This window comes from Pieris brassicae, chromosome 5 (assembly GCF_905147105.1).
Source record: "Pieris brassicae chromosome 5, ilPieBrab1.1, whole genome shotgun sequence".
In the NCBI taxonomy this organism is placed as follows: domain Eukaryota; kingdom Metazoa; phylum Arthropoda; class Insecta; order Lepidoptera; family Pieridae; genus Pieris; species Pieris brassicae.
In genome coordinates, this window is record NC_059669.1 from 1,622,122 (window position 1) to 1,649,842 (window position 27,721).

The 27,721-nt window shown below is 33.2% G+C and overlaps 1 protein-coding gene across 1 annotated transcript in view; it reads right to left on the bottom strand.

Moving 5' to 3' along the window:
* Positions 1 to 27,721, bottom strand: part of LOC123710355 (mitochondrial cardiolipin hydrolase-like) — a 125,296-nt gene that overhangs the window by 60,916 nt on the left and 36,659 nt on the right. Inside the window, exon 5 of the mRNA XM_045662185.1 lies at positions 10,212 to 10,251. The gene's annotated coding sequence lies outside the window, so the exon portion shown is untranslated. The remainder of the gene's footprint in view (positions 1 to 10,211; positions 10,252 to 27,721) is intronic.

Genomic DNA, 27,721 nt, shown 5'->3' on the forward strand with positions numbered 1-27,721 from the left:
TCAACATCAACAGCTCACAAAATTAATTGCATTCCATCCAAGACTGTCAAAGGGCTTCCGAATCAGAAGACAATAAACTTATTTAATATCAAACTTTATTCCGGTATCTATAGGGTTGATAGTCGTAGTTTGTATTTTGTAAGGTAGCGTTCAAACCTAGTAATTTCGTGTAATTATTACCCTTGTTATTTATTTTTTATATGACGCCGGTTAATTGTAACCAATTTGGGTAATTTTGTTTAGGAACGAGTGTTAACATTCAATTATGTTCGTTACTTCTTTTAGATGGTGGAGCTTATTAGTTTGTCTTAAAGAGGAACAGGTTATGGAAAAAAATCAAAGGATTTTAGTCTTTGAAAGGATTACCTGTAACATACCGCTTATTAACGAACGCCCTAAATGACCAAATATATAAATCACTATATACACTATATAATCACTACATAATTATTTATTAATTAAAGATACAAAAGGAGTAATTCATAAAAAAAAATCACCGATAATTTTGATCAAAATTTAAACAAGTTTATAGACTTATTTGTTAAATTATGGTCTATTTGAAAAAATGAAATCTAATGGATATCTGAATATTACACTTATGCAAGAAAATGTAGTTGTGTAAATAAATTTGTTTGTTAATAAAGAGAGAAAATTTTATACTTAAGAAAAATAAACATTTAGATGTAGAGAAAGGTTCAATCTGGAGGCGTTTAATAAAGCATTCTTTTTATGTTTAAGCTATTGAAGTTAAAAAAAAGTATAAATCGCTATAAACTAAGTTAAGTCACCTGTCACCAGCATCAGTGATCTTTAACGGACCCATATAATATTGAAGTGACAGCTTCACCATATAGTAGGGGAGCCCACGATGCTAAATGGGGATTCAATACATTATAATTTAACATATTAAACTTTAATTATAGATTGTGTATAGTTTCAACAACAAAAACTGGACTAGGCGAAGCCGACGAAAAGTATTCGTGAATTTACATAACAAGTGTTCCCGTATTTTCGGTCTGACGCGACACTTAGACAGGGTGAATTAAAATCTGGAAGCACCATCCACAACCTTGCATATTTAAATTTTTCATTAAACACCCTACTCAGCTATGATATTTGCGCTAACAAAATCATTTACACACCTAAGATGTGAGATAACTTTGCGAATATTTCTATTAACTTTCGTACTATATGTATTCGATGTAGATAAAGATCTTTCTGTTTATAGAATATGTTTATTTGATTGTCTTCTTAGCACTGTTGATCCAGGCAGTTTAAACAGAAACTAAATTACAACAAACGCAGGTATCGAAAATGATGAATTTCAATTTAATATTACATATGTATGATGATGATAATAAATAAAGACACGATCCGGATTTTAAATGTCAAAAAAACATCAAAGGAAGCTATAATAGACCACATAATTAATGTTATACATTTTTTTTGTAAGCACACTAGTTCATTTCCTGTTGCGGTTCTAATGTTAGAAGAAAATGTTCCCATGCATTAAAAACATTCTGTGTTCGCAATATCATAATAATAGAAATCAATATAAAATGTTCTTTCTCAAAATTTTGCAGTGTTGGCCTAGTGGCTTCAGCGTGTGACTCTCATCCCAGAGGTCAAAGGTTCGATCACCGGCTGTGCACCAATGGACTTTTTTTCTATGAGCGCATTTAACATTCGCTCGAACGGTGAAGGAAAACATCGCGAGGAAACCGGCATGCCTTAGACCCAAAAAGTCGATGGCATGCGTCAGGCACAGAAGGCTGATCACCTACTTGCCTATTAGACTAACAAATGCTCATGAAACAGATACAGAAAGCTGAGGCCCAGACCTAAAAGGGTTTTAGGGCCATTTTTTTCTCTAAGTTTTAGTTAATTCAAATGCGTAATTTTTTGCTTCGTCCTCGGATTAGAGTAAAGATAAATACTATTCCAGCAAATACTTATTAGCTACTAAAACAAAATCAACTTATTTCTTTAACTGATATTATTTAATTACTTTAATAAAGTATTCCTTTTTTCCTTACTCATTAAACAATATTCAAAAAAATTACATTATACACAAAAGCCAAATCGGAATCCACATTCAAACATAAACTTAAAGCAAAGTTTATATAGAGTTAGTTCAAAGTAAAGATGGACTGGATATAAATACGTAACTCAGGTACACAAATTTCACAATGTACTGTTTAATCATCGTGAAGGTGTTTACATTATAACAAATAAATAAAGAAAAAACTTTATTATACACAACAACAGTATATTTAGGTAAAATAAACTGAAATAGCCCCGACACTAGTATTCCCTGTGTTGTGGGCAGGCAGTCAGTTCCCTTTGACATGTTAATATTATTTACCAAGACAATATTACACTATGTAGAATGAACGTTTACTTTTTACACTTAAGGTGAGCCTACTGCCCGTTTGTCCCCTATTACATAAAAAATACAAAATGTACTTCATACATGAAGCAATAGAGACATTTCTATGTAATTTGTGTTTGTTTGCTATAGGAAAACCAATAAACATGACAAACTATCGGTAGAAATCACGAAACTACGAATTGCATGAGGTATAGTCGAGAAAAGAATTGTATGGGTTTTTTTTTTCATTACAGACTAAAAACCACACAAACCTCGATGTCTTTGTACCCAATATGCAGGCTATCAAGCAAGGCATACGTTCACAAAATAGTACAATAAGTTGTACTGAATCGTTGTTGTAATAACCGAAATAATTATATTTAAATTTAAAAACAAATACTAGCATAGCATAATGTCTTTAGATAACTATAATACAACTTAGGGCGTCTAAAGCTAAAAGCGTTACATTATCGCTGTAAACTCTAGTGTTTTATTACTAAACATTAATTACGATCAATCAAAATCACACAAGTGTCGTAATACAAATATATTGGCTTAAAACACACGCATATTATTCAATTGTTTTTATATAAATCATATCAAAATGAAGAAAATCATAATCAAAATACATTTATTCAGTTAAGATGCGTCTTAGCGCATGCTTACGAATGTCAAAAACGTTGACGAAATTCGTGAAAGGGCAAAACTACGTACGCCATCATATAAGTATTTATTTATAGCTTATGTATGGCCAAACTATGTTATTTTTATAAAATTAACAGATAACCTTGGCTATAAATTAATCTTTCCTAAGTTAATTTTTAAATTATATTATATTAGGAAGTATGTATATATGTAGATTAAGAGATAACCACAAAACATATTATATATATTTCTTATATAATAGCATACAATGGGCAATCATCGCAGCCCATGGACACCCATTAGTGGTTGCTTGCCGACCTTCTAGGGAGGCCACTCTAACTTTAAATTGGAGGTATCTCTCAGGAAAGATCCCCATAGGAAGTCGATTCCACAGTTCGCTAGTTTACAAAAGCGGCTTGTGAAAAGGATTGGGGAAGACTTCCAGCCATCAAGATGATGTTGACGAAATTGTCTATAGATACGATTCGTACGGTATTGAAACGAGGCAGCAGGGATCAACTTAAACAATTCTCCATAACACTCACCATATAACTATTTATAGACATCGCAAACAGATGCAATGTCTCTGCATAGAGAGAGAGAATCAAGCCGATCAGTATTACGTTGGAGATTGACAATCCAATATTTGTCAACATTACAGTATTGATACAATACTTTTGTATTCAAATAAACTGATAAAATTAATTTATAAGAGCAACTCTGGCAACGACTGTACGCAATAAAATCACGTCAAAACATAGTAATTCTAACAACAATGGCGCGTCAGAATAACCGATGGGTCTTAGAGAGAACTTGACCAACTGGAAATCGAATTGCAGCAATGATGTTCACCGATTATATGGCCCATATTGCTTCAGTATCTTTATGTTATATTGAATTGATATAACGCAAGTAAGACGAAGAAGCAAAAGCAACATATAAAAACGTGCCAGCGTTTTTATAGTTTTAAATCCTCAACCTAAAATTGAACTTAAAATGATATTATTCAATTTTGATGACGAATGACATTCTCAAGAAAAACAAGTATATGTTACTTTTTAGACAATACGTATTTGTTAGTACCAAATTGTTCAGAGTTTATTACTTCTAATAATCAAGTTTAGCAAAATCGATACAAGAATACTTGAAAGGTTGTGCACTTTGTTATACGGTGTCGAATAAATAATTAATTAAAAAATGTACACTTAACATTATTCCAACATTACTGGATGACAAAATATCGCGAAAATCTAAAAATCTCTTGATACCTTCCCGGCAAACATTGTAAGAAAATATTTAATTAGACTGACTAGAGCGTAATTACCACTTCCTTACAATTAAGAGCGTAAATATTATTTAAATACTAAGATATATAAAATATAAATATGCTTTATGAAAATATATATGTTATATATTATGTACAATAAGGATTTGTAACAAAAATAATATTGCATACGATTTTTAGACATAAATCCTTATTATGTTTTATTTACATGATATATCTAATTGGCATATCGTAACGAGAGTTTACAAGCGTGGTAAAAATATATTATAATAGCCCGGACCGCAAAACCGCTGCTTTTACACAAAAAAATCATCTCAAATATCAATGTATCATTTTTCAACAGCATTATTAAATCTAGTGTCAATTCTCATACAAGTTTTACCACTTTCAAAGTAAGAAGATATAAATAAGAAATCAAATTATCCACTGCCCATAGTTATTTTTAATTTAAAGATACTACTACTACTAGACTAGTTTACGAGCGTTGTAGTTCATTAGGTACATCGTGATTAGTTATAATCTGATTCAGGTTAGAATATACACGATATAGAAGAAGAAAAAATTAAAAAAAAACGGCCCACTAACGGAATACATACAAGACCACACGACACACAAAAACACAATAAATATGCATCAATGACAAGTGTCATCGACTATATTTCATCTATTTATCATCATAGACTATATTTGTAGCCGAGTTCAGATGTCAAACCGTATCTAATATCGGATTTTTGACAGTACATAATTGTGATGCACATAAATTAAAAAATATCGATAGAATCTATGTAATAGTAGGTATATTATATATTAATCTATGTAATAGTATATTATATAGTATTAAGTTAGATATTGATGAACTGTGACAAGTATTTTGCATTTAAAATGGTCCTCAAATCGTAACAATTAAATAAAATGAATCAGTGGCGATACAACCTTTTTAGGTCTGGCCGTCAGATTTTAGAAACTGTTTCATGATCATTTGTCAATCGAATCGGCAAGTAGGTGATCAGTCTCCTGTGTGTGTCGACTTTTTTTGAGTCAAGTTTTCTCACGATGTTTTCATTCGCCGGCCGGGAAAGGCTGCCTAAAAAAATTACACTAGAGCAATGTACAAATTGTAATGCATATTTTTACTTTTTTTATGTAATAGGAGGCAAACGGGCAAGAGGCTCACCTGATGTTAAGCGATACCTCCGCCATGGATACTCACATTGCCAAAAGGCTCGCAAGTGCGTTGACGGCCTTTCAAGAATTGGTACGCTCTGTTCTTGAAGGAGCCTAAGTCGAATTGATTCAGAAATACTTCAGTGGGCAGCTGATTCCACATAGTGGTGGTGCTTGGCAAAAACTGCCTTAGAAAACGCTCAGTTGTGGAACGGACGTCGTGGTGATACGGATGGTATTTTGTATTTTGCCTTGACGTCCGATAATGACGAACAAACATTTAATATAAAACACAGTGTTAGCAAGAGTATTAAACATGGCTTGTAAGCGTTCTAACGCTCAAAAAATCCATAATTACAATATCCAAAGGTCAGCCACATTACAACAAAACGGTCACTGATTAGTCGAATCGCCTATCAAATCTAAATACTAACTTGGAGTTTAATTTTAACCAAACATCGGGAACTTTTCGATATCGTACTATTAGCATTTAAATGTTGATATTGACCTGTTCGACTCAAGTGTAGGCAGGAAGGCTCAGACACCGGAATTCTGTGATGAAATAAATATTATATCATAAGTTGACTGCCCTATGCGTTCCTCAAATATACGTATGTTTGTTTTCTTTGTGACCAATTTAGCCTGGATTTAAATGATTTGATTCGTACTCACTGAATATAAGGTATTATGCGGAGATACTTTTTATTGTCTTATAAAGTTGTTTATATTTAGCGCATATAATAATGAACACGTATAAAGCTTGCAGTTTGTTTTTTTTTTTTTATAAAATAGGGGGCAAACGGGCAGGAGGCTCACCCGATGTTAAGTGATACCGCCGCCCATGGACACTCTCAATGCCAGAGGGCTCGCGAGTGCGTTGCCGGCCTTTTAAGAATTTGTACGCTCTTTTCTTGAAGGACCCTAAGTCGAATTGGTTCGGAAATACTTCAGTGGGCAGCTGGTTCCACATAGCGGTGGTGCGCGGCAAAAATTGCCTTGAGAAACGCTCAGTTGTGGAACGACGGACGTCGAGGTGATACGGGTGGAATTTTGTATTTTGCCTCGACGTCCGATGCTGAAACTCAGCTGCAGGTATTAATCCGAACAACTCCTCTGAACACTCTCCATGGTAAATGCGGTAGAAGATGCAGAGTGACCCCACATCTCTACGCAACGCCAAAGGATCGAGCCGCTCGGAGAGGGATTGGTCATCGACGATTCGAACCGCTCTTCGTTGGATACGGTCAAGTGGAAGGAATACATTACACATTTACAGGAATAGAGACTGCAACGTTATCTTAACTAACAAATAACAATTAGTATAAAAAATAAACAATCTTAATAATGTTTAAAATATCAAATGAGCCATTCACCATAACTACAATAACACAAATTCCATTCATATTTATAGCTAAGCTTGCGGTTTCATACAATTTACAGCATTGGAGTTATTTCCTTGCAATTATTATTTATTAATAAATAATGGAGGTTTCACTCGTCAACGTCGACCGGTACAGTCATAACATAAAGTTAGCAACAAGTTAATCTTCGTAATAACTTTGGGTCCGCGGGGGAAATGCAATTTATCGCCGACTGTACTATTGTTTCCATTGGAATGTTGCACTGGACTGGCGACTTTCCTTAAAGATCGAAGAAAGCATATATGCGACATACAACTTTACAATAAGGCTTTAAAGTTCGAATTCTTTTAATTATTTCATAATTTTTATCGTGCTTGTTGTTATCGCAATGTCGATAGTTATATAAATATATATATATATTCCATTGATGTATTTCTATACAAATATCAGAAAGATTAAATATTTTAACTTTGAGTTTTCCTTTTAATTAATGCCTACAGCTGAGTTTCATCATCGGAAATTTACATTATTTATAATGACTATAGAACCTATACAAATTGTTATTTCCAAATTTGCTTTTCACGTTTTAATTATTATTCCTAAATTACTTAATATTTGCTGTTTATAACTAAATTAAGCAAAGTAAACAACTTTATAGTCCAATAAAAAATCGTCACATAAAATCAAGTACTTAATATTGGATTGGTAAAAATAAAATTATCTTCGTATTCGTCGTTCCACAACTGAGCGTTTTATAAAGTGGTTTTTACCACCACTATGTGGAACCAGCTGACTGAAGTATTTTCGAACCATTTCGACTTGGGGTCCTTCGAGAAAAGAGCGTACCAATTCTTAAATGGCAACGCACTCGTTCTGGCATTTAGAGTGCCCATGAACAATCACTTAACATGAGGCGAGCCTCCAGACCGTTTAACTGTACTATAAAAAAATCTACTTTAGCATGTATGTAACGAATAAACTCAATACTATAGGTATTTCAAATATTCTACCAATAGTTGGATTATGTTTAAGTTAAGGCATATAACCTTTGCTTTGCTTGTATTTGTCAAAATAATATGGCTTTACAGTTGCGAAATGTCTTGGCAAATTTCTAATACTGAACTACTGATCTTCGAATAATTAACAAAGCTCCACGCTCCTCAATAAGCACTTCATAAACTTTAAGCGGGAATAAAGTCATAACTTGCGACTTCGTGACCGCCACACCATCTATCACAATGAACAATCGCCAAGTCCCAATGTTGAAATTGGTTCAAATTTGCACCCTTTGATTTATTACTTTAGATATATACATCGCTAATGTGATAAAAAAATTCTAAGGGTTTCTGCTCATGAGTCATGGTTTTATTAGTATTACGAATACGGCATTGTAGTTTCTTAATTTCTAGTATTTTGTTACTAATATTAATCAATATCTTATATTTTATAATCTTCCAACTAACCATAACTTTGTTTATCGTGCTCTTAATTAGGTTTAAGTTTCTATATTTTAGTTTTAGTTATTATTTATTTTTTATTATGTGGTTGCTCGTTAAGTTTTTTCCCTTGCTAGCTTGCTTATGTACTAATATAATTGATGTGTATGTGTGTAAAATTTGTTACGTCATATTATCTTGTATAATTTTATGCATACACTTTGTTTTAGAAATTATAAATAAATATAGACTTCGTACTTAAGAAAAACGGATTAAAGCTATGTATTATTATTATAACTTATAGTTATTTACATAATTCTAAATTTTAAAATTTAGAATTATGTAAACTATATAACTATAAGTTTTAATAATAATACATAGCTTTAATCCGTTCAAAAAGTGTTTTTCTTAATGTGTAAAAGCTATTTTAACAAAAGACAAGACTTCGTCCTTATTAGGTGTAATCTCTAGATTTGAATGTATAGTTTGAAAGTATTTTACAAACGCGTACTTTTTTCTACATATATATATATATAATATTGCACCCGGAAGTTTACAAAGATATCTTACTAATACTATAAATTCATCCCAAATATATAGTTTACATTGAACAGGGGCAAACGGGCAAGTGGCTCACTTGATGTTAAGTAATACCGGCGCGCATGGACACCCAATGCCAGAGCTCGCGAGTGGGTTACCTTTTAAGAATTTGTGCGGTCTTATTTTTGGAGGACACTAAGTCGAATTAGTTGGGCCATACTTCAGTGAACAGCTCCACATAGCGCTAAAAAACGCTTAGTTATGGAACGTTGGACGCCGAGTTGATACGGATGGAATTCCTCGACGTCCGATGATGAAACTCAGCTTCAGGTATCCTATGCCTATATATATACCATAAACTCAAACACACTGAAAATATCTTTATTCATATAGGTAAACAACTACACTTATGAACGTCAAAAATTAATTGTAAATTTACATTTACTACCAGTTCGCAAGTCAAGGGCGTAGAGGGTCGAGAGGTAAGAGGAACTGGCAAGAAACTTTCCGCCACTCTTTTTAATCGCATACGCGTAGGTAACCAAAAGTTATCAATTTTAAAATGCAAATGTCACCAGGGTTAAGCTGATACCACAATCGGCCTAAATATTATTACCGAATTCGCGCCAATCTCATGCATATAGCAACAAATTAAATCGGACATTCACACGTCCCGATTCTTCGATTATTACCGAAACTATCAGAAATACTTATTCACGAAAAGATCGTTATCGTTTCTTTAAACTTTGTCGATGTTATATATGCAATTATATATATTGTTTAAATTTGGTATTAAAACATTATTTACGTTAATAGCTTGAAATATGTTAATTGTTAACTGATGATAATTCTAAAATTTATTACCCATATTACAATCTAAAAATAACATAGCTATATTCTATTTCATAAAACACAAATAAGACTATCAGTTAGTAATAAAAATAAAAATGTAATATTTATGTTATGGACCCCCCGGGTTAAAGCCATGCCCAAGCCAGTCATCCAAGGCATTCAATTTTCTATTTTATGCTATCTCCAGCCATATTTTCCTATTCAAAACTAGTACCAGAAGGAAAACCCGATCAAATTATTATAAATAAAATATATTGTATTGTTCCTGAGTGTTTATATTTTGATTGATGTGTATTGTGTCTTTGAACCAACTCGACGTTACCGTACCTTACCTTTAGTTAGTTCATTATTAAATGTATATCTCTACTATCTCTGCCCTACACTTAGCTATACAACATAGTAAATATTTCAAAGCTACAGCACACAACAGTTTATTATAAACGTAACAATTCAATATAGTAACACGCGACGATATTCAAAACGTTAAATTTACGCGAATAACACCGAACCGCGGTTGACAACGCGCAAAAAAATAATATCAAAAACTAAATACTCACTTTGTTATCAGACGGTTATCGGTGGCTGAACCCGGTGAATCTGAAATGAGAACACGGAATTTTACTAATCGATTTGTTTATATCTAATTTGAGTAAAAAATCAGGCTTTAATTACATATAAGCTAAGCTACATCTACTTATTTAAAAACAATTGTTTTTCTTACAAGTACGACTTTTACATAGGCTAGCACAGTACAAAGAGACAACAATAAAAAAACACTTCATTGTATTTAGCTATCGTGAAATATGTGAAATGGAGTATCACAATTATTCATATCGCAAAATTACCTACATCAAGAGCAAACTAAACATTAACGTCATCATCATCATCATCATCAACACGGCGTCATCACACAACAGATTCGAATTAAGTATTACTAAGTTAAATGTATTAATGAATTATTATAGATTTTTCCTTTCATAAATCGTTGAACCTTTTTGTGTAATTTGTATTCCATCTGTGGCTATAATTTTTAGTATAACTGTTTATTGTTACATATAATTTATGTTAGCTGTGGGATTACATAATAAATAAAAGAACATTCTAGTCATAATACCATTATTCTTGTCTCTATCTATATATATATATATATATGCATATTAATATGCATTCATATTTTAGTAACTGAAACATTTGTTGTCAGACGTTGCCATGGCAACTAATTTTTACAATATATTTCTATAAAGAACAATAATTTATCCTTACAATTTGGCTTGATTTCAATTTTAAATGTTCGTGGTTTTATTACGTACCTATGAGAATTCATAGACACACATTATTATTATTAAAGCTTGAAAAATATCCATACAAAAGTTGTTTGCCAAAAATTAATGTTACGTTTCTAGTATATGCATTTATTATTCGGTTGTTAATACATATACTATGCCATTGTAAATATATTGTATTAATAATATATTAGAACGTTTTTACTAATCCCAAGGAGCCGTTCGCCATAATATCTTGTAACCATTAGCAAAACAAAAACTTATCTCTATAGAAATCTCGGTGCAACGACCTGGCAAATTCGGAGCATTGCCGCTCTGAATTATACTTATAATAATGGCCGATCTAACAAACTGTTTTTGTAATTGGTCTGCAATTATGACGGATCCCTCGATAGCCCAATATCATTTTAGTAATGAATTCAAAATACAAGAAACACATAGTCTGTCCGTTTCGGTCTTAATAGGCCATTAGGAAAATTGAAATCGCATAAAGGTACGCATTTCCTTAACACATAAAAGCAAATTTATTTTTTATTCTATTAAAGAAAAATACCACCCAGTACTAATATTCCTTTTGCATTTGAAACGTATTATATCCAAATACTCCACCTAATGATGGCGTTTGGAAGCCTACGAAGTAAATCTATCGTTGCATAGCGTTTTGGTGCAATGCAGTTTGCAGTGTATGCAGTGGAAGTGCAGCAAAAAGGACACGTTTTCTTTAACTGGGCTGTCGTTCGGCGTTTAACTTAATTTAAACTAATTGAAAAATTGTGTTTTAAGTATTTATGGTCGGCTGTTGCATAATTCGCATTTAAAATTTGTATAATCTCGATTTTCGTAGCGACTAACTGGCGCGCGCTTTGCGTTGACACAGAAAACCCTATACAATTAGTAATAATAACTGAACCGCATTTTTTTTGAACCATTCAGATCCATCTTTACAAAACACACACACTTTACACAGAAACCATTTTGTTGAGGTTAGTATTACTTATTTTATCATATATAGAGCATTGCTGGCCTTGTGACTTCAGCGTACGACTCTCATCCCTGAGGTCGTAAGCTCGATCCCCAGCTGTACACCAATGGACTTTCTAATTGTGCATTAAACATTCGCTCGAACGGTGAAGGAAAACATTGTGAGGAAACCGACAACCAACACTGCAAGCCATATGCACTCACTAAGGAATACTTTTAAATAATCTTTTTTATAAACAACGAAAATAAGCAACTTTTCTCTGTAATTACCATCATTAAATGTCATCTGGAATAAAGTAAAGAGTTGGTAAAATTATTTTATAAATTTTACTTTTACCGTATACTTTTTCTTCGTATCTATGTGTCAATTACTTATATGTACTGTATGTCTATTACTTTAACTACCAACGATCGTAGTAGTAAGGTGTCAGGCATCAGGATGATAGACCCTAATGGGTCAGACTAGATCTTTTATTACTTTAACTACCAACGATCGTAGTAGTAAGGTGTCAGGCATCAGGATGATCGACCCTAATGGGTCAGACTAGATCTAGAAGTTGACTGGTACTGGGACTGATCAACGTGATACTAAAATCAAACTCACGAAAGAAGTGTGAAGTATAAGTTTCCAGCGTGAACTTATTTAAGGCCCATCACATGAAACAGTGAAGCACAGTTCAGCGCTCTACCACTCGTCAGCGATTCAAAGATCTCTCGTCACCGACTAATTCCAGAGTGACACGTTGCCAAGTTTTTCTAGCTTTTCTGGGAATTCAGTTCATTACCCTACACGCCCTTTTCTATTCGGTTGGCATCAGTAAATTCTATTTCATTTGAAATTCAAATTTTCTAATTAGTATGGATCTAAGATATACCAAAAATGCACGGAATATTTGTGTGTAAAAATTTACTTTGGCGAACCCAACAAAAACAATTATATCGAAAATAATTTGTAGTCCATATTTTACAGGTTACACCATAGCCAACCATTGGCTACTGCCACTTTCCTTTCTTAAATCAATGATTAGAGAGCTCAATTCCTCTGATCTGTGTATCGTCCCTATATTTTGATCACATGACTCAAATATTATATATACACATATATACTACGACTATTTATTTTAGTATCAAACAAAAAAAATCATTTTATACTACATTTGCTGGATGATCTTTAGCGGTAATAAGAATCGACATTAGTTAACAATATCGATGAACATAGTACATAAAACTAATTAAATACCTTCAGATTTTATTATATAACTTAATAATGACGTCAATGTAAACTTGAAATAAAAATAAACTGGATTAATGTCAGTCTGTTGTATATGTTTGGCCTTAAACGCATGAATTTTCGGTCGGTGACGAAATTTCAAATCCATTTTCATAATACTGACCGAAAACAAGATATAACGCAAAACCTGACTGTTTATATCGCCATATTGGATGAACAGCCTACACACAGATGCTTAATATTCATTTATAGATAAATCATGCTATCTAACATTAAATCTTTTATATTTTTGGTTCCCAAACCCTGTAGCGCGCGAATCCCAGCTATGCACGTAAAAAGAAATGATTACGAGGAAACCAGGCCTAATCATCTACTAACAATCAATGATATACGTAAGCAGCTTTTATTAAATATATATGCCAAAAACCTCATGCTTATAAAACATCTTGCTAATAACACTAAGCCTGCCTTAGAAAATTTATTGTAATTAGTCATTGTTTCACTCAAATTTTCTTTACATTTTGGACGACATAAATTCCATAATAGCCGTAAGAAAACATACCACCAAAACAGACGCATAAATCAGCCCTATCGCTTATGACTCAGCAAGACTATTTGAAATTCACTTGTTCGCGTTGTTATCATCATCACGACTGCCGTAAACCGTGTATTTTATATGAAACAGAGGTTTGTTTACCTCAATGGCAAATGGAAGTCACTTTGGGTGACCGCAACACAGGACACGAATATAGAGTGCGTAAAAAGTTTGTTTGCTTTTGTTTTAAGTGGATATTTCTGTTCTGCCAATACTTAGTGTATGAAACTTATTAATAATAACATAGTCTAATAAATTATATCTAGCTATGGCATGGCTTTCAACGACTGGATTTATTTCATAACGTATCGGAAAACAATCTTACTTAGAGATTTTCCTTTCTACCGGTGAAGAAATTTTTAAGCTTTCGAGTTTACATAATTTTGGTATAGATATAAAACTTCGCGGAGTCTTAAAAAAAATACTTTTAAAGTTGGTTATTTTAGAGGTATTTTAACAGAAATCAGTATTCCCAATCGAAATAAATTTCGGAATAGTTTAATACGTAACGATAATAATAGTTACTTAAAAAAACATTTACCTTAGGATTTCTGTAATATATAAATATATAACGGTCTCAAAAAATTTTATCGATGTTAAAACATAAGTTTTAACTTGTGTGTTAGTTGTATATATAGCCCTAGGACCTAGATTCAAGCATGGATTACTTAAGAACACGAGCGTTGTATTTTCATGGACCCCATTAGATTACGTATGTCATTCAAAACACCAATTAAGCCTTGATGTCTATTTTAATCATTGCAACGTCTGAAACCCTTATCCCAAAGGCCAAGTCTGGGCCAGACAAGGTTAGAATTAAATTCTGCCTGTCTGGATTCGGATAGGTTCGTTAAGGGAAAATCTTTTAGGACATCGAAAATTTATCGTAAAACTTATTTCAGACCTATTTCCACTTAATAGACAAAAATCAGTGACGCTACAAGCGTTTTAAGTCTGGGCCTCAGAGTTCTGTATCGGTTATATGATCATTTGTAACTAATAGGCACGTAGGTTTAGTCTCCTGTGCCCGTTTGCTCAAGATGTTTTCCTTCACCGTTCGAGCGAATTTTAAATGCGCACAGACTGAAAGTTCACAGCCGAGGATCGAACCTACGACCGCAGGGATGAGGCTCACACGCCGAAGCCACTGGGCCATCACATCACTGCGACCTAGTATACACCGATATTAACAAATACAACTATTACTTAAAAAAAGCTCACAAAGCACATAGATACAAGTCTAAATGACTTAATAATAGCCACAAACTTTTCAGTAGGGATTCTTGAATAACAGCGCTAATTTCGACGACAGTGCCATCCATAAAAACCTCATAATGAACACGAGAAACTTCTTAAATAAAGCCCTTAATAGCGTCACTTTTTATTAAACCGCATAAACGCCCCCTAGGACATTTATCAAGACATTCCCAACTTCTGCAGTGGTGTGGGAAGCTCCCCTCGCAAAGTTTAGCCAATCTGTGCTCTTCCATTAAAAAGTTGTATCGGTGGAAAAGAAAAATATGAGAAACTTGTGCGACAGATCCACTTTCACCAATGCGATGTAGCGCCAAGCGGATGAGACTTGACAATATAATGTAAATATATCTTTAACATATATATATGTTCGAGTGCTTTTCAGAAAGCGTAGTCAGCGAGAGACCGGCTATATATATATATATATATATATATATATATGTTTACTATGTTTTTTTAATCATTTTTTATATAGACTGAACTGCTATTGGGTCACAATCCCACCTGATGTTAAGTGAGATGTGGCCTACTGGAGGGCACGTCTGTCCTGGAGTCTATTCTGTCTTGAATGAACCCATATAAACCGTATATCATTGCTCGCCCCCTGTACGCTTGGATATTACGCTTTTTTATCACAATGCGCGATCAATACTCAGTACTTAGTACTTAGTAGCGTCCTTTCGTTGTTTTTTATTGAACAAACGGGCAGATCTTTCAGCTGATTTTAATTGACAGATCTGAAGGTTCGCCAGTACGTTGCCGACTTCTTAAGAAATTTTACGCTTATTAATAGTTTTTTTGCTATTCCATTGAATTTGTCGTACAAGAGTCACCCATAGCGTCTAAGTCTCGAGTCTAAATCTATTATTATTATCAATAATCAATCTAAATGTATCGTCATCGTGAATATTATGTAATCAAAGAGTTCATTAAAAGGACAACCTTCACACAGTTTAAAAAAATAAATCAATGGAACATACAACCTTTTTAGGTCTAGGCCCTAGATTTATGTATCTGGTTTAATATATTTCCTAAATCTAATAGGCAAGTAGGCCAACAGTCTTCTGTGCCTGACGCACGCCATCGACTTCTTGGGTCTAATGCAAATCGGTTTCCTCACGATGTTTTCCTTCACCGTTCGAGCGAATGTTAAATGCGCACATAGAAAGAATATTCATTGGTGCACAGCCTGGGATGGAACCTACGACTGGGATGAACATCGCACGCTAAAGCCATTAGGCCAACACTGCTCTTGAGTTAAATATACAATTAAATACAAACATTGTTTTGTTCATACAAATACGTGCATTTTGGTTACAAGCTTTCTGGGAACATGTACTTTTTTCGCTTGACAAATGACTGGACCGGTACCAATATTATAAGTTAATTTGATGTCGCGTCAATCTTTTTGTAACTGTATATGGAATTAAAGCGCATTGTCTCTTAATGTCGGCCATAAATTGATTATTTAACTACGACAGCGTAACACCGCTCAAGATTACTGTTAACAGACAAAAATGGTTTTTAAACGATTTTATTACTGAGTACGGCCTCCTGAAAATTGGTGAAGAGGATTAGGAGAAAGATGCTCAAAACAGGCGAGAGAGACGGAGTCAATTGGAGGAGGCTTATACTCAATAAGAGGTCCTTGAAAAAGTGTGTAAAATACAAGCTTCTTTTTCCAGAAATTGACAATTTAACGGTCAAAACACGGTGAAAACGGTGATCCTCTCCTCATAAAATCTTTATTCTAATAATTTTGCACTTTTTATAACGCGTGCACATTTGAACGTTAAATTTGCTAAATGACTGGCATTAGAGCTCATTAATTTTCTGTAGCCAGTGTAGCCAAGCGTTGGTAAGCTTTTAAAATGTCTTAAATTAACTCATTTAGATGTAAATTATCATAATTAATTTATTAGCATTATGAAGTGTCTGTTTGACTAATAATTTTAATAAAAAGCGAGATAAGTCTAGAAATATGAATGGTCTCATATAATTTTTATTATTTAGATATATACCTATTTATCTTTAGAAGATCATCATTCTTTTTATTTATAAAAATATCTTAATTATATAATAGTTTTATAATATTTTTATTTGAAATTTGGTAATACATAAGCTGTAAATAAATAAATAAATGAACCTTGTAAAAATAAACTAACCGAAATAATATATTTTTACCTACATTGTAATAATATTAATGAAAAAATTGATAAATACTAAACTAAAATAAATTTAAAAAAAAAATGTTATACAAACGTTTACTACTGGCAGCATTTGAATGTAATACGATACTTATAACGTATTAATTACATATTTGTACTATAAGAATATTTTATTTGAATTATACAAAATAGTGATTAGAAACAATACATTTCATAGCTATTGGGTAGGTTAGGCAAACCGCTTGCTAAATAAGCCACACTATATAAAAAAACTGGCAAATTTATAAAAACATTTTGTTTGACAACAAAGCCCTGACATAAGAGAAACCGGAAACAAGCCGGACCTTCCGCGAACTATATTGTAGTGTGAATGGAAGTCCTATGTAAGCACCCTAATCTCCAGTTGTGTCGGTTATGTTTTGACTGCAAGATGGGATAACTTTTTGTACAATAACATAGGAAAGTACGTGTTTTCATTACATGGGTCTAACAGACAACAAATATTTTAATAGTTTAAAAAATTCATGAAATTAAAAGTCCAGTCCAGTCCAAAATAAAAAATCCAATTCACACGCTAAATAGCTAATTAAACAATTAATACAAACAAATGAATGTGACTAAGACCGAAATCATTATTTGGTTTTAATAATTTAAATATTCGGTTCCTTAGATAAGGGTTATACGATAAGGAGCGTCTGCCTTTCCTTGAAATTTTTCCATGCATTCCTCTAGATGTCGCGACCCCCCATTATCTGTCTGATAAGCGCCACAACGATAATTCATATTCATAAATAATTGTTGAACAGATTGGTTTCCTGGTAATGATTTTTTTTTTTGAAATATTTTCAGCGTCGGCACTGTGTTGTTTATCTCAATATCCGTAGCGCTAATGTAACAACTTTAGGGCGGTACAAAACTCATTTAAAACCGCTCAACATTACAAACCAAAACGTACCTGTTTTCTTTCAAAAGTCTCTTCATTCTTGACCATTTTCAGCAATATTTTCTATCAAGGCTAATTGAGCCAGCCTAGCTCCCATGTTATATATTTGTTCAATAAAGTTGTTTAGATGCTTAGTCAATTCAACACGTATAAGGGAGCTAGACTCCCAACCAAATATATTATAATTTTTACGCCAATTAGACTAAACCACTAAAGAAATATGTTATTATTAAATGTTTGAAACTCCATCACCCGTCTAATCGGACGCGTGGCAACATTCTAATGCGGGTGACCTATTGTTAGAACTCATAATAACTTCGTAATTGGTCATCTTTGTACAATACATATTCGAATGGGGTAGAGTTACGATTGCCAAACAAGCGTCATCACAAAATGTGTATAGGACAAAATAAAATTAAACAAAATAATTGACTAGACGATTGTATTTTTTATCCTTCTTAATTTTTTTCACATGTCATAGCAGTTTTTTAAAGTGAAACGACAGTCAAATCCTAACATACATAAACTAGGCTCATGGAATTCTACATAAAAACTGTTTTAATATATACATATATTTATTAAAACACTATTTACATTCACTTGTAAATTTTGGATTATATATCTATAGTAATATTGTACAGAGGTAACATTTGTGTTTTTGTACTAACTGATATAGACTATATTACATTTTCAAAAAAAGGTATCCCTAATGTAGCCCAGGGTATAAAAAAAATATCCATAAATCTGTCATCGCGTGCGCTGTGGAAACTTTGGAACGTATCAATATCTACAAAAAGAATATTTTACCCATGGACGATGTTGTATGTTGGCCTATCCCGAGTCGTTACATCAAACATGAAATGATTTTGCTGCGCCAAATGTTATGTATAGGGAAGTTCTAAGACACTGAAGTTCTACAAATAAATATTTTCTCTAATATTATCGAAGAAAGTTTTGAATTTTTGTTTTTATATTTAACAAAAAAAAAATTCCTAGACTATTTCTTGAATTTTTTCATCGCCTACTTGAAATCAAGAATATATCTTTTTTCAAGAATACCTGTGTAGTATTTTTAAATATACTAATGTAATGACATTTTACATTATTTTTGTAACTAATTTAAAAATGCATTAGATATATATTAGTTGTAAAGTAAAATCTGTATATTGATTAGATTAGAATGTAAGTGTGAATCTAATAATCTCAAAAGAAGTAATTAAAAAAGAAGTAAGAAAACTAAGGCTTTTATGATAACAAAAATATATCTATAAGAAGACTTTCCACTACCACGAGATCTAGTATATATATAACGCGGTACTACTATAACGCGTTGTCGTATAACGCAATTTCCATTCCTTATATAACGCAGTATGTTCCGCCTATATTGCGGAGATGTCTCATGTCATAATTCTGTATCTAGTTCGCTTCTCCTTAATGTGGTTTTAGTTAGCCGTAATACCGTGACACAAAAGAATAATTTCACTGTATTATCGTCACTATATTTTGAATTTGATTTACACTTCGGTCTAAGTAACACGTGGTTGGCTATGCTAACACCAAAAATTAAAAAAAGTAGAAATAATTGAATTTCACGGTATTTCGTTTACTACAAAATACATTTTATTTATACTTTAGCCTCAATAACACGTGGTAATCATGATATTGTATTGTAGCTTATATGACACGTTTGTCGGTTTACCATAGCAGTGCCATCTATTGATTACTTACTCAATCCAGTCGAAAAGTATCGACATCTGTTAGAATCTTTTGGAGTTAACACATAACTGTGACTGTCAATTAATTATAGACAAATAATTTGCAATAAAGTAAAATTGCGACTATAATTAAAGATCTAAGCTATCCTATCTCTTAAGTTGCTCAATTTAATTTAAAATCGGTTAAGTAGTTTAGGAGTCCATCGCGGACAAACATCTTGACAGGAGATTTATATATATTAAGATATCTATAATTAGTTTTATGTACTTTTGCGCCTGTTTTAACTGATGTTATAAAATTAAACTAAATAACTTTTTTGAATAAGTATTCCTAGTTGTTGAATTGTTCAAAAATACTCCTTCAACACGATTTCCTATAACGCGGTCCGGAACCACCGCTTTTTAGGCATTACTGTATATGAATTTTAGTTGCATAGATCTGGAATCATATCATCAACACATGGACTAAAAATATATTTGTTACCATGGCAACCAATTTCTCATCTATTCGTCACCATACTAACAGAGACCGTATCCATCCTCAGATCAACGTTTCGTTCATTAACAGCTGTTTAGACATAATGATAAAAATATTTCTGAAAACTTTCACGCTTAATTATTATTTCAAATGAAATTTAACAAAAAAATCGCTTAAATAACGTCATAATTCACGCCCGCATAATTAAAACATCTGCCTCAAACAGATGGACACTGACCACACCTTTTCAAGACTTCGAGAGCTTTTGTCCGATTTTGACATTTCGATTCATAGTTGAGTTATTGATAAATTTATTGTAACACTCAATTGTTTGGTTATCTAATAACGATATTTTATTTTATTTATTTATTAAAGTTTACCACATCATACTGTCCCTGTCACTGTACTTAATCAACTGCATATTTTACAAAATCTTTCATCTAAAATGTATGACAATTGAAGTAAACATAAGTGTTTCAAAAAAGAAATTAAAAATTCAAAAATACAGTTAAAACATACAATAAAAAACAATTTACCTACTAAAAACCTTTTTAGGTCTGGGCCTCAGATTTCTGTATCTGTTTCATGATCATTTGTCAATCTAATTGGCATTTAGGTAGGTGATAAGCCTTCTGCATCTAAGGCATGCTTTTGATGTTTGATGATGTTTTCCTTCAGCGTTCGACGAAGGTAGAAATGCGCACATAGAACGTCCATTAGTGCAAAGCCGAGGTTCGACCTCACGGCAGTGGCCGACACTACTTTTAATGTTATTAAACGCGATTTTTTTCGTCTCATATTTGTTTACTGATTGTCAAAAATACTATATTATAAAAAGGTTTTGCTATATATATAAGCCAGTCGATTCGCAGCTACATCTCAAATCAGTACTAATAGCACTTAACATTAATTACGGTCAGTATATTCAATATTGCATTTGAATTGTGACATCGTAAAAGGTCTTATAGGTTTTAAATCTTTCAATCCGTAGCCAACCCAAAAAGATTATTAGTTTAATAATAAAAAAAGAAATGAATTTGCTTAAGGAGACGTTATTGTGTATTTTTGTTTTATGGAGGCTAACCGAGTGGGTTAGCCTCCATCCTCCTCTTTTAACAATTGGCACGCTTTTTTCTTGAAGGACTCTAAGGCAAATTAGTTCGGAAATACTTCAGTAATCAGCTTGTTCCACATAGTGGTTGGTGCGCGGTAAAAACAGTCTTAGCTGCCAGAGACTCGTTCAAATACAAAATTTAACCCAAAAAGCATTTTTTTTGTTGTACCAAAAATTTTCTATGTCATAATCTCTAATCTCATCGTAATAGAAACAGCATCCCATTTTCGAATCCAAAATCATATTCTCGCAGTACGCAAACACACACGCCCCAAATATATCTTAAGTTTGACAGAAAAAAATGAAACATCTGGGGACAAGCCCCATGTTAAACTCGATATAAAACCGCCAATTCCAAACCCAATAACCAATCGGCAAAATTATACATTGCCGTTATAGTTACTGCAATTTCGTTACCCGTATACTTTAATTATGTTTAAATTGAAGCAAAAATGAGGCATGCGCAGATTCGTATCGCGGATTATTTGAGCGATAACTTGGCATATGTTGCGCAATTTATTGCGTTCGTTAGTGCAATGTTAGGTATTCTAACTTCACACATGCGCTGATGTGTGAACTTAAAAAAATGTGATAAATGTTTTGATAAACAATTTGTTAGTCATGAATAAATAAAAAAAATCCGAAAAAAAAATTTTTTTTTTTTATATTTTGAAAACAGATTATTGAAAAAAAAATGTTATATAAATATAATAAGTAGGTACACAATATGTATTATTAATATTATTTAACTTTTAAAAAGCTCCAAAATGGTGTGTTGAAAACAAACTAGACATACATATACGTTAAGACCAATTATTGTATTGTAATAGGAGGCAAATTGGCAGCAGGCTCACCTGATGTTAAGTGATACCGACACCCATGGACATTCAGATTGCTAGAAGACTAACGAGTGTGTTGCCGGCCTATCAACGCTCTTTTCTTGAAGGACCCTAAGACAAATTGGTTCGGAAATACTCCAGCGGGTAACCGGTTCCACATAGTAGTGGTGCGAGGCAAAAACTGCCTTAGATAATATTATGAAAGAGGAAAATATTAACTAAAAACGTTATAATAATATATTTTTGTTAAACTACTTTGCATAACAAAACCCGATACTTTTTCCTCTTGGTTAATATATTTTATTAGCAAAAAGTCGGTTAAACTATTTGCTATAGGGACTCATGAAGCATAATAATGTACCTTTTTACCAATAATCTAGATAATTTGTCACTTCTGTTAGCCGCGGGAGCGCTACAGAATTCAGAATTTTGTGTATGGTCCAAGTTATGAGCTTTCCCGCCGGTATTTCTTAAATCTACTTTCAGAGCAGAGAACGAAATAATTAAAATTGAAGTTTTGGTTATAATAAAGAGCTCTGTGTGTTAAGCAAACCACAAGTTTTTTGTATAGAACAGGAGGCAAACGGGCAGGAGACTCACCTCTGTATTATGTGATAATGCAACCCATGGACACTCTCAATACCAAAAGGCTCGCGATTGCGTCACTGGTCTGTGAGGAATTGGTGCGCTCTTTTCAAGACTTAAAAAGTTGTGCGTTATACACAAAATATACAATTTAGATACATTACTGATGAAGGACGGTCCCATCCCAGATGCTAGAACTCTTTCATTAACTTAAAACTTTCAAAATATATAACATACCTAGTATAGTATAGTATAGTATAGTATATTAATCTTTACTAGGTAGGCAAGACTTAGGATCGTTCAAGAAAAGAGCGTACCAATTCTTAAAGGCCGGCAACGCACTTGCGAGCCCTCTGGCATTGAGAGTGTCCATGGGCGGTGGTATCACTTAACATCAGGTGTGCCTCTTGCCCGTTTGCCCCCTATTCTATAAAAAAAGTCCAATTCAACGGTCAGTAGCTAATATTTTAAGCTACTGCAGTAAGCCATTATCAAATACGGAATAACTAGCTTATTTTTGTTTATATATCCTCTTTTATTATATCCCAAGTTCATTGTAATCTAGTAATAAGGAAAATATTATACCCACGTTACGTTACAAAAAAAGTCCAGAATTGCTAACAAAACACGAATTAATATAGAGCACGCTCGCATCTATATGCTGCACCATACCCTAAATATAACAAGAGGGTCGCAAAGTATTGGATTTGCCACCATTATGTCTTTTAGTTTGCCGTTACCCGGTGATTAATTGTCGAAACCGCAAAGCCAAATGTTCACGGTTCACAAATTCGTTACAGTAATTGTTTGTTATACAATGCAGATGAATCGGTTGGATTATCGAATAAAAAATGCTACAAACAAAATTTGCAATTCAAAATAATTAAAACATATTACTGGTTATTATGTGAGAATAAATATTCAATCAATTCTTTATTGTATAACTTAAGCTACGTTTTAGTAGCCAACATATGTAGAACATTTTGCTATAGTGCCCTATAGGGACTTCGATTTTCCTGAATAAAAACTTGTGTGTCCTTTTGTATGACTCAATACTTGGCGATTAAAAATAGCGGCGGAAAGTTTCCTGCCAGTTCTTCTTACCCGCTCTACGCCCTTGACTTGCGAACTGGTAGTAAATGTAAATTTACAATTAATTTAACTTCTTTTCTGACGTTCATTAGTGTACTTAATGAATAAATATATTTTGAGTTTGAGTTTTGAGTTTACACGCGTTAGAAGTTAGACTTCTTTGGCGTAACAAGAAAAAATCTTTTTAATTTTTTTATCTTTCCCTTATTTAGAATAAGGTTTGTAGAAAAAACGACACTAACATTAGAAAAAAAGGTATTTAATACATAGAAAGTTTTATTATAACGCATTATCTAGTTTAATAAAATATTGACTATTAGCTATATATCGGTTTTTTGTGCCGATGTGCGTGCGCATCGTAAAAATTAACTCTCAAAATTTTTCCCTGACGCGCTAACAGAAGTATAAGAACAAAAATGATTTTTAGGTTTTTCCGTGCATTCATTTCCAGGAAATAATTTTAAAACAACTCTCTAATTCGTCCAGCGTCTAGTTTCGAACTTAAAACCATATTTTGCTATTAATTTTTATGTATTTATATAAGTCCATTCAAAAGTAATTTGATGTTTATTTGAATATAGCTTTGACATTGACCATGAGCATTCCTAGTAGCTTGAGAGTTCGCATCTCAACCCTGAAGTCGTACATTCACTTCACTTTGGACCAATGTACAGTCTTTCTATATTTGCAATTGACATTCGCTTGTATAGTGACAAAAAACATCTTATGGAAAGCGGCAAAAATTCGACGGCTTGTGTAAGGCAAATCTACATGTATATTATGAAAAAAATATGTAACAAAACACATACAGAAATCAGAGGCCAAGACTTAGAGGATGTAGTACCGCTGGTTTATTTCTATCCTAGACTTTAATAGCGCTCCGTGGAGGATGGAGTTCCCTGGAATATTTGGTACTAAACCAAAAGACGAACGATTATTATTGAAATATCTTAATTAAAAACTATGGAAAATCTTTATGCGACGTACTATTGAACAATAGCAAAGAATACCAAATTTCACGATAAAGGCCACAAACAGCAACGCACACGTTTCAATTTATTAAAAACAGTTTTAACACGCTTCATGAATGATTTGCACTTGGACTACTGTACCGATACTGGCCTATATTTCTTCAAATAAACCAATTATTAATAATACAAATTACGCTTTATATACAACACATAAGACTGTATTTCCTTTGGCATATATTGTATGTAATGTTTGATTATATGTCAAGGTTCGCCTTTAAAATCACTAGAAACGTGTAATTCTATTTCCTAGTTATGTTTAAATATTGAAACATGAGTTTGTTAAAATTAAATACACATTTTATTAGTTTTGTTTACGCTGTGTACACATTTAGAAAAGGCTTTTATGTACGTTGTACGTACGTTATGTATGTTGTATGTAAGGCTTGTATATAAAAATATTTCGAGGAAAAATGAACTTTATTAAAGAGCGCCTTATTTAATTTAAAAAAAAATAGTTAAATTTGCACAAACACACAACTAACCTGTGTGTGTTTAAAACGTATTTTACACTGTACATTATAAAATAAGTTTTAAAACAAAGCAATTAATATTTTACAATTTAATAAGTAAATGAGAGATACTCCCGCTTATAGGGTTCATGCTATATTTCTACTTCAATTAGGAAATAACAAGCTATAACTAATACACAGTATCTTGGCACTGTGCCCATGGACATTGTGATCTGTTTATAAAAACAAACTGTAAATCCCCCGATTAATACTTAAATAATACATTCGATTTAAACTCGACGAAGCAATATAGTCCGGCAATGGGAATATTTTGGTGCGTTTTTAATAAAAAATGAGACAGTCTAAACAGGCGAGGCTGCCAATAAAATACGCGGAATTCGAGGGACGCGTAGGGTCCCTAATAGTAGTCGTACACACTGTGCATAGATATAAAAATCGCCACGGTTATGATGCCAACCCATTCACAGATGAGAGAGTTCAGCGTGAGACGCTGCGATCCCCGGCTGTGCAATGGACATTGAAGAAGAAGAACTGAAGAAACTGGCTTGCCTTAGACCCAAAAAGTCGACGGCGTGTGTCAGCCACAGGAGGCTGATCACCTACTAGCCTATTAGATTAACAAATTATCATGAAACAGATACAGAAAACTGAGGCTTACACCTAAAAAGATTGTCTTTTGTTAACATTTTTTGCTACGTTTCGTGACTTTAATAATTATAAGTTTATAATAATACATAGCTTCAATCCGGTAATAAAGTGTTTTACTTTAAATGTGTAAAAGCTATGTTAACAAAAGACAATACTAGATTTTTTTTATTCACCTGGCATACATGCCACGTTATTTACATTGCTCTCGTGCTATAACTTTATAACAAAATTATCTGGGGCATATGTGCCTCATGTGCCGTAAGAGTAAATTATGAAGAAACAAAAGAAATTGATATTTATCTGGGAGTTCGTCAGGGGTGTATACTTTCACCACTGATTTTTAAGGTATAGTACAAGACCACAATAGCGTGGACTGTAGAGGGACTAAAGATAGGTGGGAAGGTGAATGAAGAAATCGTTGACAACCTGCGGTAGGTGTATTGCGAAATCCTGAAATTCTTATTATAAAACAAAAATACGCCTGCACAGTGAGTTCCAAGTTGGGGGAAACCGAACGAATAACAACGGGGTAACGTTTTCTAATCTTTTTAAAATAACGTACAATCGTGGGCCGGGCGTTGTTTTGGATCTCACCAGAATTGCATATCTGTTCCATCTTCAATTTCACCGGAAGCTGCACTTGTTTTGTCGTTACCTACGATTTAGGAACCTCGAGCACGGAAACATTTGTTAAAAGCGAATTTTGTAGAATTCTATAAAATGCTGTAGATTTTTGCATCAAATAATGGCATAGCATACGTTGGAGAATTGTGCGCAGTGATACGTCGTAAAATTTATTCTGACGTAGCTAATTTCCTTGTGTTGTACAAAAAATGGTGAACAGTGACGAGGTATGGAATGCAACAGTATCCTTCTGTGAGCAAGGTGCTACAGAATTAGACAGCAGAACGAGAGAGGGAGCGCTTTAGAACGTTTTAGAAGGTTAGAAAACGCGGAATAAAGAAGAGAAGATATGCCCATCTTCTGTCTCCAATTTAGTGTGTACTGCACCGGAGGTTTTTAGTGAAACATACCGTTATGGTCGCGGTAGAATGTGAAAGTGACCCCGGGGCCTCTGTAACGCTTTGTAGGAACTACTCGAGGTGGTTTTAACGGGTATTGCCCACCCAGTCTCTGAATAGCAGAGATTTTGGTGATTTTAAATTTACACCTCGGATATTTAAAGAAAAGGCTCAAAAACCAATCAACGACGTAATCACACTACAAATGCCATAAAATGGTGTATTTTATTAACACCCAATACTTCATGACAGGGATACATATTGTATTATCTTTGAAAGCATATCCTTTTCTTGTCTCCTTACACAATACAAAAGCCATCTAAGTAGAAAACCTACAAAATATTAGAAACAAACAAAGGCTTAGAGGCTATTGAAAGAATCTTTTCAAGTATATAATAACGATTGTATTGGGAAAAGCAGCAATGCTAAAATCCATTAAGAATGGAACCCTTTAATAGCTCCAGCTACAATAAAAACAATCCCGATTCGAGTGGTAGGTAATGAAGCAAACTTGTCCGGACACAATTAATTGTCCCAACTTCCCGTCTAGACACACTTAGTGCTTGCTCGTTTGTTCGAGGGCCATCTTGAATACGCAAATATTTGAGTGGACGCGAA